This window comes from Marmota flaviventris, chromosome 9 (genome assembly GCF_047511675.1).
Source record: "Marmota flaviventris isolate mMarFla1 chromosome 9, mMarFla1.hap1, whole genome shotgun sequence".
Classification (NCBI taxonomy): domain Eukaryota; kingdom Metazoa; phylum Chordata; class Mammalia; order Rodentia; family Sciuridae; genus Marmota; species Marmota flaviventris.
Window position 1 is genome coordinate 22,726,786 of NC_092506.1, and position 13,230 is coordinate 22,740,015.

The 13,230-nt window shown below is 37.7% G+C and overlaps 1 protein-coding gene across 1 annotated transcript in view; it reads right to left on the minus strand.

The window, feature by feature from the left end:
* Nucleotides 1-13,230, minus strand: part of Hsd17b12 (hydroxysteroid 17-beta dehydrogenase 12) — a 148,336-nt gene that overhangs the window by 25,274 nt on the left and 109,832 nt on the right. The gene's annotated exons all lie outside the window — the stretch shown is intronic.

Genomic DNA, 13,230 nt, shown 5'->3' on the forward strand with positions numbered 1-13,230 from the left:
AATCTTTTTGTCTAGAAGCACCCTACAAAAAGAAAGCACCACCCAGACTTTGCCCAGGTAAACTCTGCTTCATGGACATCCAACCCAGATGTCAACCCTAGAGGTGTCACATACTTTTCAGTGAAAATGCAAGTTCAATCTGGCACTGTGTCACAAAAGATGAATCATATACTGCCAATTTCAAAACAGAGGTATGTCCTCAAAGCACAAGGGAATCACTTCAACAGAGTGCATCTTTTGGCCCACATGAAAAAGGAGAAACCAAAGAACGAAAAGGCCTAAAACTTTCCTATTGCCCTTCTTACATACACGTCTACATTTTTTATACTAAAATGTGAACATGCTAAAAGGACGTAGGCCAGCTAACTTAGAGCTCAAGGTGAGAGCCATGTGCTAACAGTGGCAGAGCAATGAGATAAAAAGAGGCAGGTTTCCTGGTGACTGTGGAGCTACTATGACAAACCTTGATTACCTACCCAGCTTTGCATCGGAGACAGAAATTTCTGTTTTGTTTAAGCCACTACTGTATCTAAACCAATACTCTAATTAATACAGTTGACCATTTGTTTTGATAATGACTGATCAGCGTTCACATTTTAAGACCAAAAAAAAAAAAAAAACTGTCCCCAAACCAGCTGTGCTGGCAGCCCAGACTCAACAATTCAGAGTTTTTAAAACAATTCCACCTTTTCTCTTTTCTGGGTTTGCTTGACCTCATTCAAAATGTGCCGACTGGGCTTCAAACCAAACCTTATGGAACCAAGTCAGAGAAAGAGCTGATTTCCCAGCCTATCCTGTCAGCACAGCCAGCTTTTCTCCTCTTGGACTGAGTAAGAGCCCTTCAAATTGTTTACACATTTCCTAAGACTTGTCCTTTCTAGAAGCACATAGTAACTCCTCTGCAGTTACTGAATTGCTACTTAATGCAGGTGTGGTACCTGGTTAGATCACAGTCCTAATCCCAGCCCTTGAACTAACTACTGGTGTGACAGCTGTTCCTTCTCTGCAGTGTCCCAACGCAGTCAATGAAGGAAGTGTCTACACTACAGGTTACTATATTCTGAATCTCAAAAGAGGGAATGTGTATAATGGAATGAGCACAGAGAGAAGCACCTGAAGGGAATTGGTGTCCTTTATTGTCAGCCTGCACTACCCTTTTAGGAAGCAACACCACCAACTACCTGGTCCTACCTTCATACATGGCGCACCCCAGATGGCCCAGAGCCAAAAACAATGGCACATTTTGAGGTTACCCAGTTCAGTTATTCACATAGAAGTTGCTGGCCAATTTTATTAATATTTCAAAATACCTTAGTTGGAATCTTCTTAGGGGTAGTTGAATTATTCTAAGATTAACTCATAATGATGACTGTACAACTCTAAATGTACTAAAAACCACTGAACTACATACACACTTGCACGTTTTATGGTATACAATTTAGTCCTCAATAAAACTGCTTATGAAATACCTCAATAATCATACAGATAAGAATTAAAGAACTGAAATTACATTTGATGTTACTTGCTGGGTTCCGTGGTACATGCCTATAATCCCAGCAATTCAGAAGGCTGAGGCAGAAGGATCACAAGTTCAAAGCCAGCCTCAGCAACTTAATGAGGACCTAAGAAACTTAGTGAGACCCTGTCTCAACATAGACAATAAAAAGGGCTGATAATGTAGCTTTGTGGTTAAGTGCCTCTAGGTTCAAACCCTTGTACCAAAAACCAACCACCACACCAACAACAACATCAAAAATTTGATGTTACTTTATCAAACCTAGGACGTAAAAAGTCACTCAAAATGTTCTATGCATATCAACTTATAGCCTGGAACAATGGAATAACACCATGTTATAGCCTCTCTCTTTCACAATTTTCAGGGATTGAACCCAGGGCCTCTCACATTCCAGCCAAGTGCTTTACCACCAAGCCCTAGGCCTGTTATAGTCATTCCTGGGTTCAGCTGAGGTCATATTATCACCCAGAACCACACTCGATGTTGAGGGCTCAGTATCTAATGTGAGAATAGATACATACATAAATCATTACGTGATGATGCTCCGAGTGGATAGGGGCACTGATGCTTAGAAGGACCAGTTATGCCTGGGAAACAGGTAGAGCTTCACAGATTAAAACATAAAGTTCACTAGACAGAAAAGAAATTCCAGTAGAAGGGATAGAGTGTAAAAAGACATACAACTTGTGAGAAAATAAAATATACGTTATAGAATTGATGGATTCTAAAAAGTTATCTACTGGATGAATGAATTAAACAGATAAAGAAATAAAGTATGTACACTTGTTAAATACGTCATGCAACTTACGTTTGCATAAAATATCATGAACAGCTTCTCACACTAGTAAAACAGATGTACATGAGATATGTCAACAGCTGTGGGATATTTTTTGGTAAAGATAGATTATATGCATTCTTAACGGTATCTAAACACTTTTTTCTATTTCGCATATTTCACCAGAGGGCCATAATGCTTAACTAATGTATAAAGAGGGCCCCCAAGTATTTTGTCCTGAGATCACCAGAGACAGAATGGGGAAGAGGAGTGGTAATAAAAAAGTCCTTACCTGGTGTGTGTGTGTGTGTGTGTGTGTGTGTGTACATGTTCATTGGTATTAAGGAAACAAGACTTGTAAGTTGCTAAATAAAGTCTGGAAGGGGTAGATAGTGCCTATTTAGCTTTCCCATACAAAAGAGAAGAGAAGAAAAGAGATTTATAGGCCAGCAATCAATCTGGAGAATGACCAGGAAAGTCTACAAGATCTGCTAATGGATTTTGGCCAGAAATCCTTATACTATATGAATACTACTAAGTAGTCACAAAGTTTTGAAGTTCAACTCAGTTTTCTTCCTAGATACAAATTTATACATTTAAGAACAATAAAACCTTTAGTTGGAATATTGGGGAAATACAAATACATATATCAGGAACTATTTTTTCCCTTATACCATGTGCATGCCATATTAAATGACTCATTCCTGAATGGCAAAAATTGTCCAGAAAATGATCAGAGACAAAATGAATCCCTATAAGATATAATCATGCTAAGCACAGTGGCACAAACCTGTAATCCCAGCAACTCAGGGAAGGAGGATTGCAAGTTCAAGGCCAGCCTCAGAAACTTAGCAAGGCCCAAAGCTACTTAGTGAGACCCTGACTCAAAATAAAAATAAAAAACAAAAAAAGGGCCAGGGATGTAGCTCAGTGGTAAAGCGACCAGTGTTCAATCCCTAGTACAAAAAACAACAACAACAACAAAAATCTTGCTTATAAAATTATAAGTAGCACGCTAAACATTAAATGCTTTCTTGATGGTTTATGTGTATGCACATGATAAAATATATATTTTATACATATGAATTAGAACTCAAGAAGTTTTAATAGTGCAAGTTAGGAAGAAATAATGCTTTTGATGCTCAGATACTAAAGACCCAGAAATAGGAGCTGGGCTGTAGCTCAGTGGCACAGTGCTTGCCTAGCATTTGTGAGGCACTGGGTTCCATCCTTAGCATCACATACGTAAATATAAACAAATACAACAAAGCACCAGAAATACTTGTTGAATGCTTACTGGCCAAATGATTCATCATCAAAGACACACGTTCTCTTACAGAGAAGTTAAATTCTTCCTTATAGCTCATTAGCTTCCCTTTTTAAATTCTAAGTTCTTTCTCCTTGCAGGAAAATGGAACACTGTTTCCTTACCTGTCAAATAATAACATTGAAAAGACTGAAAAAAGTTAACTTGAAATCTGTATGCTTCATAAAACTAATGCCTTCATCTATTCTAAAACTATTTTTCTTTCTTTCTAATCAGATTGTCTTAATACATTCAATTTTAAGCCTTCTTTGATTGGGTATTTGTACACAAATCCTTCTTAATAGTCTATGCATAAGTGGAGATTTCTTTCACTATGTTCACATTAAATAAAAATTCTCTTTAACATAGAGTTTTACATAAGATATTTTAACTAAGATATTAGTAGTTTCATTTTACTTTGTATACATTGATTGGGACCTTAATATCTGGTTATTTATATCAATATACCAAGCATTTCCCTGAAATCTCACTATCTGAACTCCATTTCACAGATCATAAGCTGCTTGTGGAGTTAACTCAATATGCTAATTTTAGGCCATCTGCAGGTGATAATTGCTGTTCCAGGAAATTTTTGTTTCTCTTAACAATTTCTAAGATAAGGTTATTATAACTTGCAAGATCAGTGGTTAAGAATATTAGAAAAATAGTAGTAAACATGACTTCTATACTTGTTTCTTCCATGTTAACATTGTTTCCAAAATTGTACAGCAAGCAATTTTAATTCAATGCTTTCTGAAGTAGATTAAAGTTGTTGCAACAGTACTTCTATAACACTGAGAACTTCAAATTCTTGCAGGAAAAACAAATGTTCCTGATTTATATACATAGTTTTAAAATTTCATTAATCCTCCCAACAACAAAAACCTAAAATCTAAAGGAGGAGAAGTCAGTATATGTTATATCACACTTAGATATCATACTTTACATGTAAGTGGGTGTTAAAAGTATACAAATATACAAAGATAAATAAATGTCTTTATGCGAGCTAAATTTAGGATTCCTTGGGGGAAAGCACATGTTTAATTTCAAGAGTGAAATATTAACTTTAATATTAATTAAAATTAATTTACTAATACAACTATGTATATTCTAGCCAAGAAATAAAGAAGTTCATTAGCTCATACAAAATCAAAATTGGTATTATCAGATCATTTAGTTGTGATACGTAACTCAAAAATTACACTGGCTAGCCATGATAATACTTGAAATGTTATATTAAAATGTAATATAGGGCCGGGGATGTGGATCAAGCGGTAGCGCGCTCGCCTGGCATGCGTGCGACCCGGGTTCGATCCTCAGCACCACATACAAAGATGTATCCGCCGAAAACTAAAAAATAAATATTAAAATTCTCTCTCTCTCTCTTTTAAAAAAAAATGTAATATAACATCTGTGGATGGGATTATACAAGATTTATTTCATTCTTAGTGTTCATGTATCTTCCTCATATTTTGACAACAATTCTGCATTGCTTTCCTAGTTAGAAAAGCACCCATAATATTAAAAAAACCTCTAATGTAAATAAAGTTTTTTTTTCCCTTTTTTACTACTTTAGCAACAGTAACCAATAATTTGTACAAGGAACTTAAATATGCAGGAGCCAATTGAAATTTTCCCACTTTTTAGTATGAAATTCCCACTCTTTAGTATCACAATGGATACAATACAAGTAAATTACTTTTGCATTCATGTAACTTCTAGTATTTGGTCATTTTTTAAAAAGAAAACACTATCACATCATGCTACAAAAGACAACCAAAGATTCAAATAATGAAAAGATTAAAGTTCAAGATGCTTTCATAAAATAAGAGAACATATGTTGTCACCTGTGTCACCATTATGTTGCAAGCAAGTAATAAAGTATAATAGTTTGCCTGACAAGGTTGGCTAATCATACACAAAACTGGGGCATCACAAACAGACACTCTGTCCACCTCTGCTTAAATTTAACAGGATTTGAATTCAAGCAACTAAAAATGAACCCACACGAACTAGAAGGAAACAATTTCTTAGATGCAAATACCTTACATAAGTTTTCAACTGAAATAGTTAATAATTTTTATGAATCATAGTTTGATTGTGAAAAGAACTAACAACGACATTACACAATGCCTGGTTTGGGAAAATTGGATGGCAACTCCACTGGAAGCCATACTAGAATGACAAGGCACACATTTCCTTTGGCAAACTGTATAATTTGAGCTCTGTGGTACCAAGAACACAACTTAATTAGAAATTCTTAGAATCTCACCTATATGGCTAACAGAATATTTACAGCACAGGGGGTGGAAAGTTTAATTAGATAAAGTTTTGAGTGCTTTGAGTTCTCCATGAATTATTTTATTTTCCTTTTTATTAATGTTTAAGTCTTTGTGGAAGACTTAATGTCAAAAAAAAAAAAAAGCCTTTTTGCCATTTTACTTTACCTGAAATTCTACCCCATGTCATATAAAATATGTTTTTTTCTTTTGTAATAAATCCTAGTTTGATCTACATTAAAATAATTAAATAAAAGAAAAGGAACTTTCCATAACAGAGGGCTACATGCAATTAATAATGAATCTAAAGCCATAATTTATAATCCCTAAACAAAATAAGAATACATGTATTGTCATACTCTTGTCTTTTCCAAGTTTAGTATACTAGTATATGCTAAGTGCTTCTACGTCTTAATTTTTTCCAAAGTAAGCTAACTTCCCAGAAGTGACAAACTTCACAAGGAGAAGGATCCCTTAAGTTCTCAAGGAGATCTCTACCTTGTTATCCATACATAAGGCATTTCTCCTATGAACTAGCTTTGCTTTAAGCTAGAAAGAACCTCAGAACCAATCTACAATTACTTTTCATTTTTGAAAGACGACAATATAGTTCGTCATATAATTTGGTAAATCCACCATTTTGTGGTTATGTCTGAAGTAGCCCATTTCTATGGGATCCTAAGGACTAAGTCCTTAGGGAAAAATTTAAAAATTGTAGGAGCCTAAAGATAGCTGGTTCCAAGATGAATTAAAAGACTCGGGGTATTAACTTGGGATACCTTCATTAAGGTATTCTAGGTATTCCCTTGGGTGGGGATCAGTGGTGAGGCTCAAACTCTTCTTTCCATGATTTATTAGTTTCTTAATGTTGTTAACTTAAATTCTTGGAGCAGGGTACTGGGATACATTCTTAGCAAAGTCCCTAAATTAAATAAAATTATACTGCTGAACAAATTCTCACAGATTTCCAAATTAATATGGGGCTCCCCCTACTGGTACTGTGTCACATGTCCGAGGGAAACCCAGACCAAAAAAAAAGTGCTTCTGTGCTTTTCACCCATCTGTCCATTCACAGAGTTATCATCTCCTCCATGGGCAGGGCATTAGGCACTTCTGGGTAAATGATACACAGTAAACACACAGTGGTACAGATGAAGTGAATCTGCATTTCAAAAGCTGCAAAAGATCTCTCACTCTGAGTACTGTGACTTCAGAGAATCCTAAGAATGAACAGAAATGATCTGAATGTTTATGTCCCCCTAAAATTCATATGCGAAACTCTAAGGCCCAATGGTGACGACATCATGAAGAAGTACTCTCATGATTTGGGATCAGTGCATTTACAAAGAGGCCTGAGGGAGCTTGTTTGCCACTTCTACCGTGAGGGCACAGCAAAAAAAGCACCATCTTTGAGGAACAGGGCCTTCCTAGCCTCCAGAACTATGAGAAACAAATCTTGGTTCTTTATAAGCAACCCTTCTCTAAGGTTTCTTTTCTTTTTTTGTTATAGCAGCCCAGTGGACAGAGACGGAAATGATTGATTAGTTAAAGCCATTCTAATCTATCAACTCCATTTAGGAAGTATTCAGTCTGAGTAGACTCTACACTTGGACTCACCTAGAACAAGAAAACTCAAAACTCAAATGCCCCAAAGGCAGACAAGTAACAGAAATGAGACAGGTAAGTCATTCAGTAGGGACTAATGGGGACTGTAGTACCTGGAGAGAGCAGGCCCTAACTGCTTAGCATACTCAGGGGCTGCACAGCCCCAGTCACTTGTAAGTATGCAGCAATTGAGATCTGTGTTACCTGATTTTCAGACTGTTCCCAAGAGAAGACAGAAATCTCAGTGTGAGATTTCCTAATTTTGAAAACTGACCCAAACAAAACATATTGGTAGGCCACATCCAGCCCACAGACCATTGGTTTGTAATCCCTAACCCAGAATCAGAAAGGGAACTCACCTTCTTCTGCCCATTCAACTCTGGCAGGTTCAAAGATTAGGAAATTCTTACAGTTGACTTCAGTGGAAATATCAATAGCTAATCCAAGTTCAACCTTCTAGTCTACATATAATCAATCAGTATGATCTGTATTCCCAAAGAATTCAACCTAGAATTTTTGGTTTTTATAATTCACTCGTTTATTCAAAAAACATCTGTTGGGGCTCGGGGATGTAGCTCAGTGATAGAGTACATGTCCAGCGTATGCAGGTCCTGCCTTCAGACCCCAGTACCCAAACAAAACCAAATAAAAAATCTGTTAAATCTACCATATGTAAGGGATAAGATATGGCAGGAAACAAATGGGACATGCTATCGATTCTCATTGTGCTTACAACTAACAGAGAGGCTCAACACTAAAAATGAAATGCTGAGTGAGCGGAAAGGAAGATATGTGGTGTGATATATGGAATTGCACTGACCCAGAGACCTAATCTAGGTATAGGCATCAGGAAGGCTCCCTGTCCACCTCCACCCCTAGCAAGATGTGCTTTCAAGTCCCTACTTTGGTTGAATATATAAAGGAAAAACTATAAATAATTATGCTCTGCTTGAAGGTCTGAGGATGTAGCTCAGTGGCAGGGCACTCACTTAGCATGCACAAGGCCCTGGGTTCCAGCCCCAGCATCAAAAAAACAAAAACAAAAACAAAAACCAATTACTGTGCTCTGTTTGAGATTCCTCATCCCCATTTCCCAATAAAGCAAATACCAAAACTCAATGGTATCTCACTATAAAAAGTAATTTATAAACCTTATTTTGGGTTACACTCCCACTCATTTCCTTCTTTGCTCTAAAAAAAGTAAAAAGAAGGTTGGCTATGTCTCTCAAATAGAAAGGTAGTCTGGAAATTTCTTAAGGAGTACAGCTATAGGAAGACCTTGCCCTCGATTCCACCTTATCAACCAAGCCCAGCAGCAGCTTCCAGCTCAAGGATCATCAGAAGGAAAGTTCCCCACCCACCCTTCAGTGGGTGTTCTGGCTTGGTATGAGGTGTCTCCAAAGATCGGGTATGAGGCAATGCAAGAAGGTTTGGAGGAGAAATGATTGGGTTATAGTCTTAACCTAATCAGTGAACTAATCCCTAATGGGATTAACTGGGTGGTGACTGGAGGCAGGTGGGGCATGGCAGGAAGAAGTGGCTCATTTGGGGAATGGCTATGGCATACATATTTTGTATCTGGAGAGTGGAGTCCTTCTTTCTGTTTCCTGATCACCATGTGAGCCGCTTCCCTCTCCCACACTCTTCAGCCATGACATTCTGCCTCACCTGGAGCCCTGAGGATGAAGTTGGCCTTCTATTGCCCAAGACCTCTGAAACAGTGAGCCCTCAAATTTCTCTTCCTCCTCTGCAATTGTTCTGATCAGGTGTTTCAGTCACAGCAGTAAAAAAGCTGACTGAAACAGTGGGGCTGCAGGCAGTTCAGGTAATATTGTTTGGACGTTGCTCATGTGAAAAGGAGTAAAGTATTGATGGTCCTGAGGTCCTAAAATTGTGATGAAAGCAATCAAACAACTGTATAGCTGGGAGTAGGAAGGCAACCCCAAATTTGGCAGACTCGTTAGAATAAGCGATCTCAAGTCAGAAACAAATGGTACAAACAAAATCTGTTTTGTCTTTGGATTGATGGAGCTCAGTGTACAATGTGTTTGAAATTAGACATATATTTGCCTGCCTCTGGAACTACAACACCTCTCCCATTTTTTATGATTTATCCAATGGTAATCAATCGTAGATAAACAATTTCATTTGCAAATTCTCTAATATTATGGGATGGAAACCCCTCCAGGGATAAAACTGGAATATTTTAGAAGAGTGTGGTTCAATATCCTGAGGTTTAGCTGTCTAAAAACTCCACCATTTATGGAGTGAATATCATTGCTCTTGATGAGAGACCAGATTTGCCTTAGATTTTAGTCACAGCGCATCTGAAATCCTAAAGAAAAAGCCCAACCTGGAGGACTTCTCTTCCAGTTTGAAATGTCTACCTGCTATACTGGTCACCTACACAGAGCTCCTACACCACTTAAGGAAGAAGAATAACACTGAACCTGTCCCTAAAGGATTTAAGAGCAAAACTGGGAAGGGAAGCAACGAGGCTTCCAAGCATCTGAGGGAAGGGGAAGCCCTGTTAAGTAGGCCACTGAGAGGGGAGAAAGGAATAAACCCAAAATTACTGGGTAAGACTAAAAAGTGGAACAATCCAATGGAAAGAGGGCTGTTCACAGTTACACGTTAGTGCTCTGCAGCCCCAACTGTTCTGGTATTTCTTCTGTAATACCCCTGGACACATCACCATCACTTATCTAATGATAACCTGAAATTCACTTGATCTCAGGACAGTGTACTTTTATCTTTCCTCTATTGGAATGTGGGACTTAAGAGGTATTTGTAATCACATGACCTGCTCACACAGGACAGGAGAATGTGAACCCGAAGGAAACGTAAAGACAATTTGATCAGAGCTCTTGGCATGGCATAGGCCTTGCAATAAATTGCTGGAGCCTTACTCAGCAAGTCCTCCAAATTAGGGGCACAAACCCAAAGTCCCAGGACAAGCTGATTTCACCAGCATCTCCTCAGACACTCCTCAGCCAGTCATCCCTACCATGTGGTTTGGTGTGGAAATAAAACTTGGACCACTCTTGCTGGTAAGAAGAGGCTATTTTCATTCTCATATAAGGTTTTTTGATAAATTCATTGTAGTTTTAGGCTGCAGACACCCATGCCATCCCCTCCCCTCCAGCTACCATAAAAAAGCCTTCTAAGATTCTGTAGCCAGACCTCTTTTCACTGCCTTTTAAGTTATTCCAGGGCTCCAAAAGTCATTGCTATGAAAAATGTGGCCCTGACCTGGGCAACATAATCAACTAAAGAATGATAGGAGCAATTCATCAAAATATCTTATAGAGCAAATCATAGCAGCATGAGAGCCCTAAACCTGGGAGCGTCACACACAAAACTTCACCAAGGTGAATGCCTTAAATGCCATAAAATACCTATTGCCAGTCATTCCACCACGAGAATCAAGTCTCTGAACCACACGGTGGCTCACATCTTACCTCTACTTTATGATCTCCGTTCTGTGGAGCACAACACTCAAATTCCTGCACGATGCTGTCCTAACTTAGTTTTCTCGCCTTCTAGATTTTTTTTTTTATGGCTAATTAGACATTTTACATGCATTGATTCATTTAATTCTCATAAAATCCCATTTATAGATAATGCTTGCCTTCTAGTTTGCCACTACACTCCCACTGTTCCAATCAAACCATCCTCATATCTGAATGACCACTAGTCAACTGTGCTGCAGAGGTGACACCACATCAACTCACACAGCACCATAAAAACATATTGACTTCCATACTAGCTTAATTCCATGAATCTTTGATTTCATAAACCAAGAATTCTGAATTTTTTTCCCATTAAACGTGCACATCACAAAGGTACGGGAAAATTCAGATTCATACTAAAAATCAATCAAGGGCTGATTATTTGGCATAGTGAAGAAATATCTTAAATAGCAAACTCCCTTAGTGCTTTTAAAATGGGATTTGGTTTTCAATAAAGGCCTGCATACAAAAATTTTAAGCATATATCCATTCGTCGGCTGTTCCTGGTTCCCATCAATATGGCCCACAAGCGATTAAGAAACTAGCATCTGTCTTCACTACCTCATTTCACGAGAACAAGTGTACATCACAACGGGAAAAAAGAGAAGGGAAGAGGAAGAATGAAGAGGGGGAAGAAGCATTTTGTATTTTATCAAATACAAGTTACTTCACAGTGCTGTTGGGTTTGTGCTGTTTTACCCACAATGTCACTGCCACTGCCACCCCCTGCCCCCAGCACCGTGTAGTCTTCAAGCAAGGGCGTAATGTGATCACTGCTGCACGTGCTGATCTGGGTTCAGATGCTGCATGAAGGGCACAGCTGTGGCTGTGGTGCAGAACAAGCTCACTAGTCCTCCCAGATTAAGGGCCAGACCTTGGCCTTTTATCATTAGTATTCTGTAGACTGCCAGCCAAAAATGCATGTTCTAGGGACAGAGGAGGCCAGGGTTTTACACCGTAAGGCTGACTGCACAAGCACCCCAGGGCAGACAAGCAGGGGCTTATAAAGAAAGTATTACTGGATCTGCAGTAAGAATCCTACATAGTTTATCTGACAGAGGAGTTACAATTATCAGAGAATAAATTTGCAGCTAGTATTAACAATTCTGTCAAATAAAATTTAAACACTTGAACACATTTTCTCATTAACTCAGTACAATATATTATGAAACATGTGTGCATTGTTTTAACACTCATTATTTTCAAACACTCGGCCAAATGTACCAGAAAAGATATATGAAAGTAACAGTACACATCAGTCATTTCAAAAGGCAAAATAACAAAGTACAGAATTACAGACTAGAAGTGATATTAATTTTGATCCAAAAACTTTGCTTTCTTTTTTTTAAATATACTTTTTAGTTGTAAATGGATCTTTTGTTTTATTTATTTATGTGGTGCTGAGGATCGAACCCAGGGCCTCACACATGTGAGGCAAGTGCTTTACCACTGAGCCACAACTCCAGCCCCCAAAACACTTTGCTTTCTTAAAAATATAAAATCATGATTACACATATTTACTAAAAAACCTTTATCAGCTCTGAGTGTAACAACGATCACATTTTACAACAACAACAATCACATTTTTAGAGCACTTACTGTATATTCTAGGCACTCTTCTAACAGTTTTATACACTTTACATTATTTAATTCTCACAATTCTATGAGGTGAAGAGAATTATCATCCTCAATTTACAGACGAAAACTGAAGCACAGAGGTTAAGTAAAATGTCAAAGGTCAGATATAAATAGTAAATGGTAGTTATTTAATTATCTTGAAACCACATACAGACTATTAAAGAATGATTACACTTACACAAATATAAGGGAGATGTCTTTAAAACCAAACAGATAAGTTCATTTTAAATTGATGCATTTTTAAAGCATCAATTTTATGCATGTGGGTCTTGCTCCACATCTACTCAGATCCACTTGTTACTGATTTACCTCACTTAAACCAAATCTCAGGTGAGAAAAAAAGCCTGGCTAATAACAGTAAGAGAGAAGATACAATGGGAATAACTATTTGTTTTGCAAAATTATTTGTCATTTTACAATATAATTCATCTGAGGTGTCTTTAAGTAGCAAGCTACCAAACATTCTTTGCCTTAAAAAACCTAGTTAACACTTTCAAAAAACACATGCGTTCTACAGGGAGAAGGATAACCATACATGGAAAGTTGGGCAAGGCATGACATTCCTGGGTTCTTGGACTTGAAATCAAACATGTAAAAGT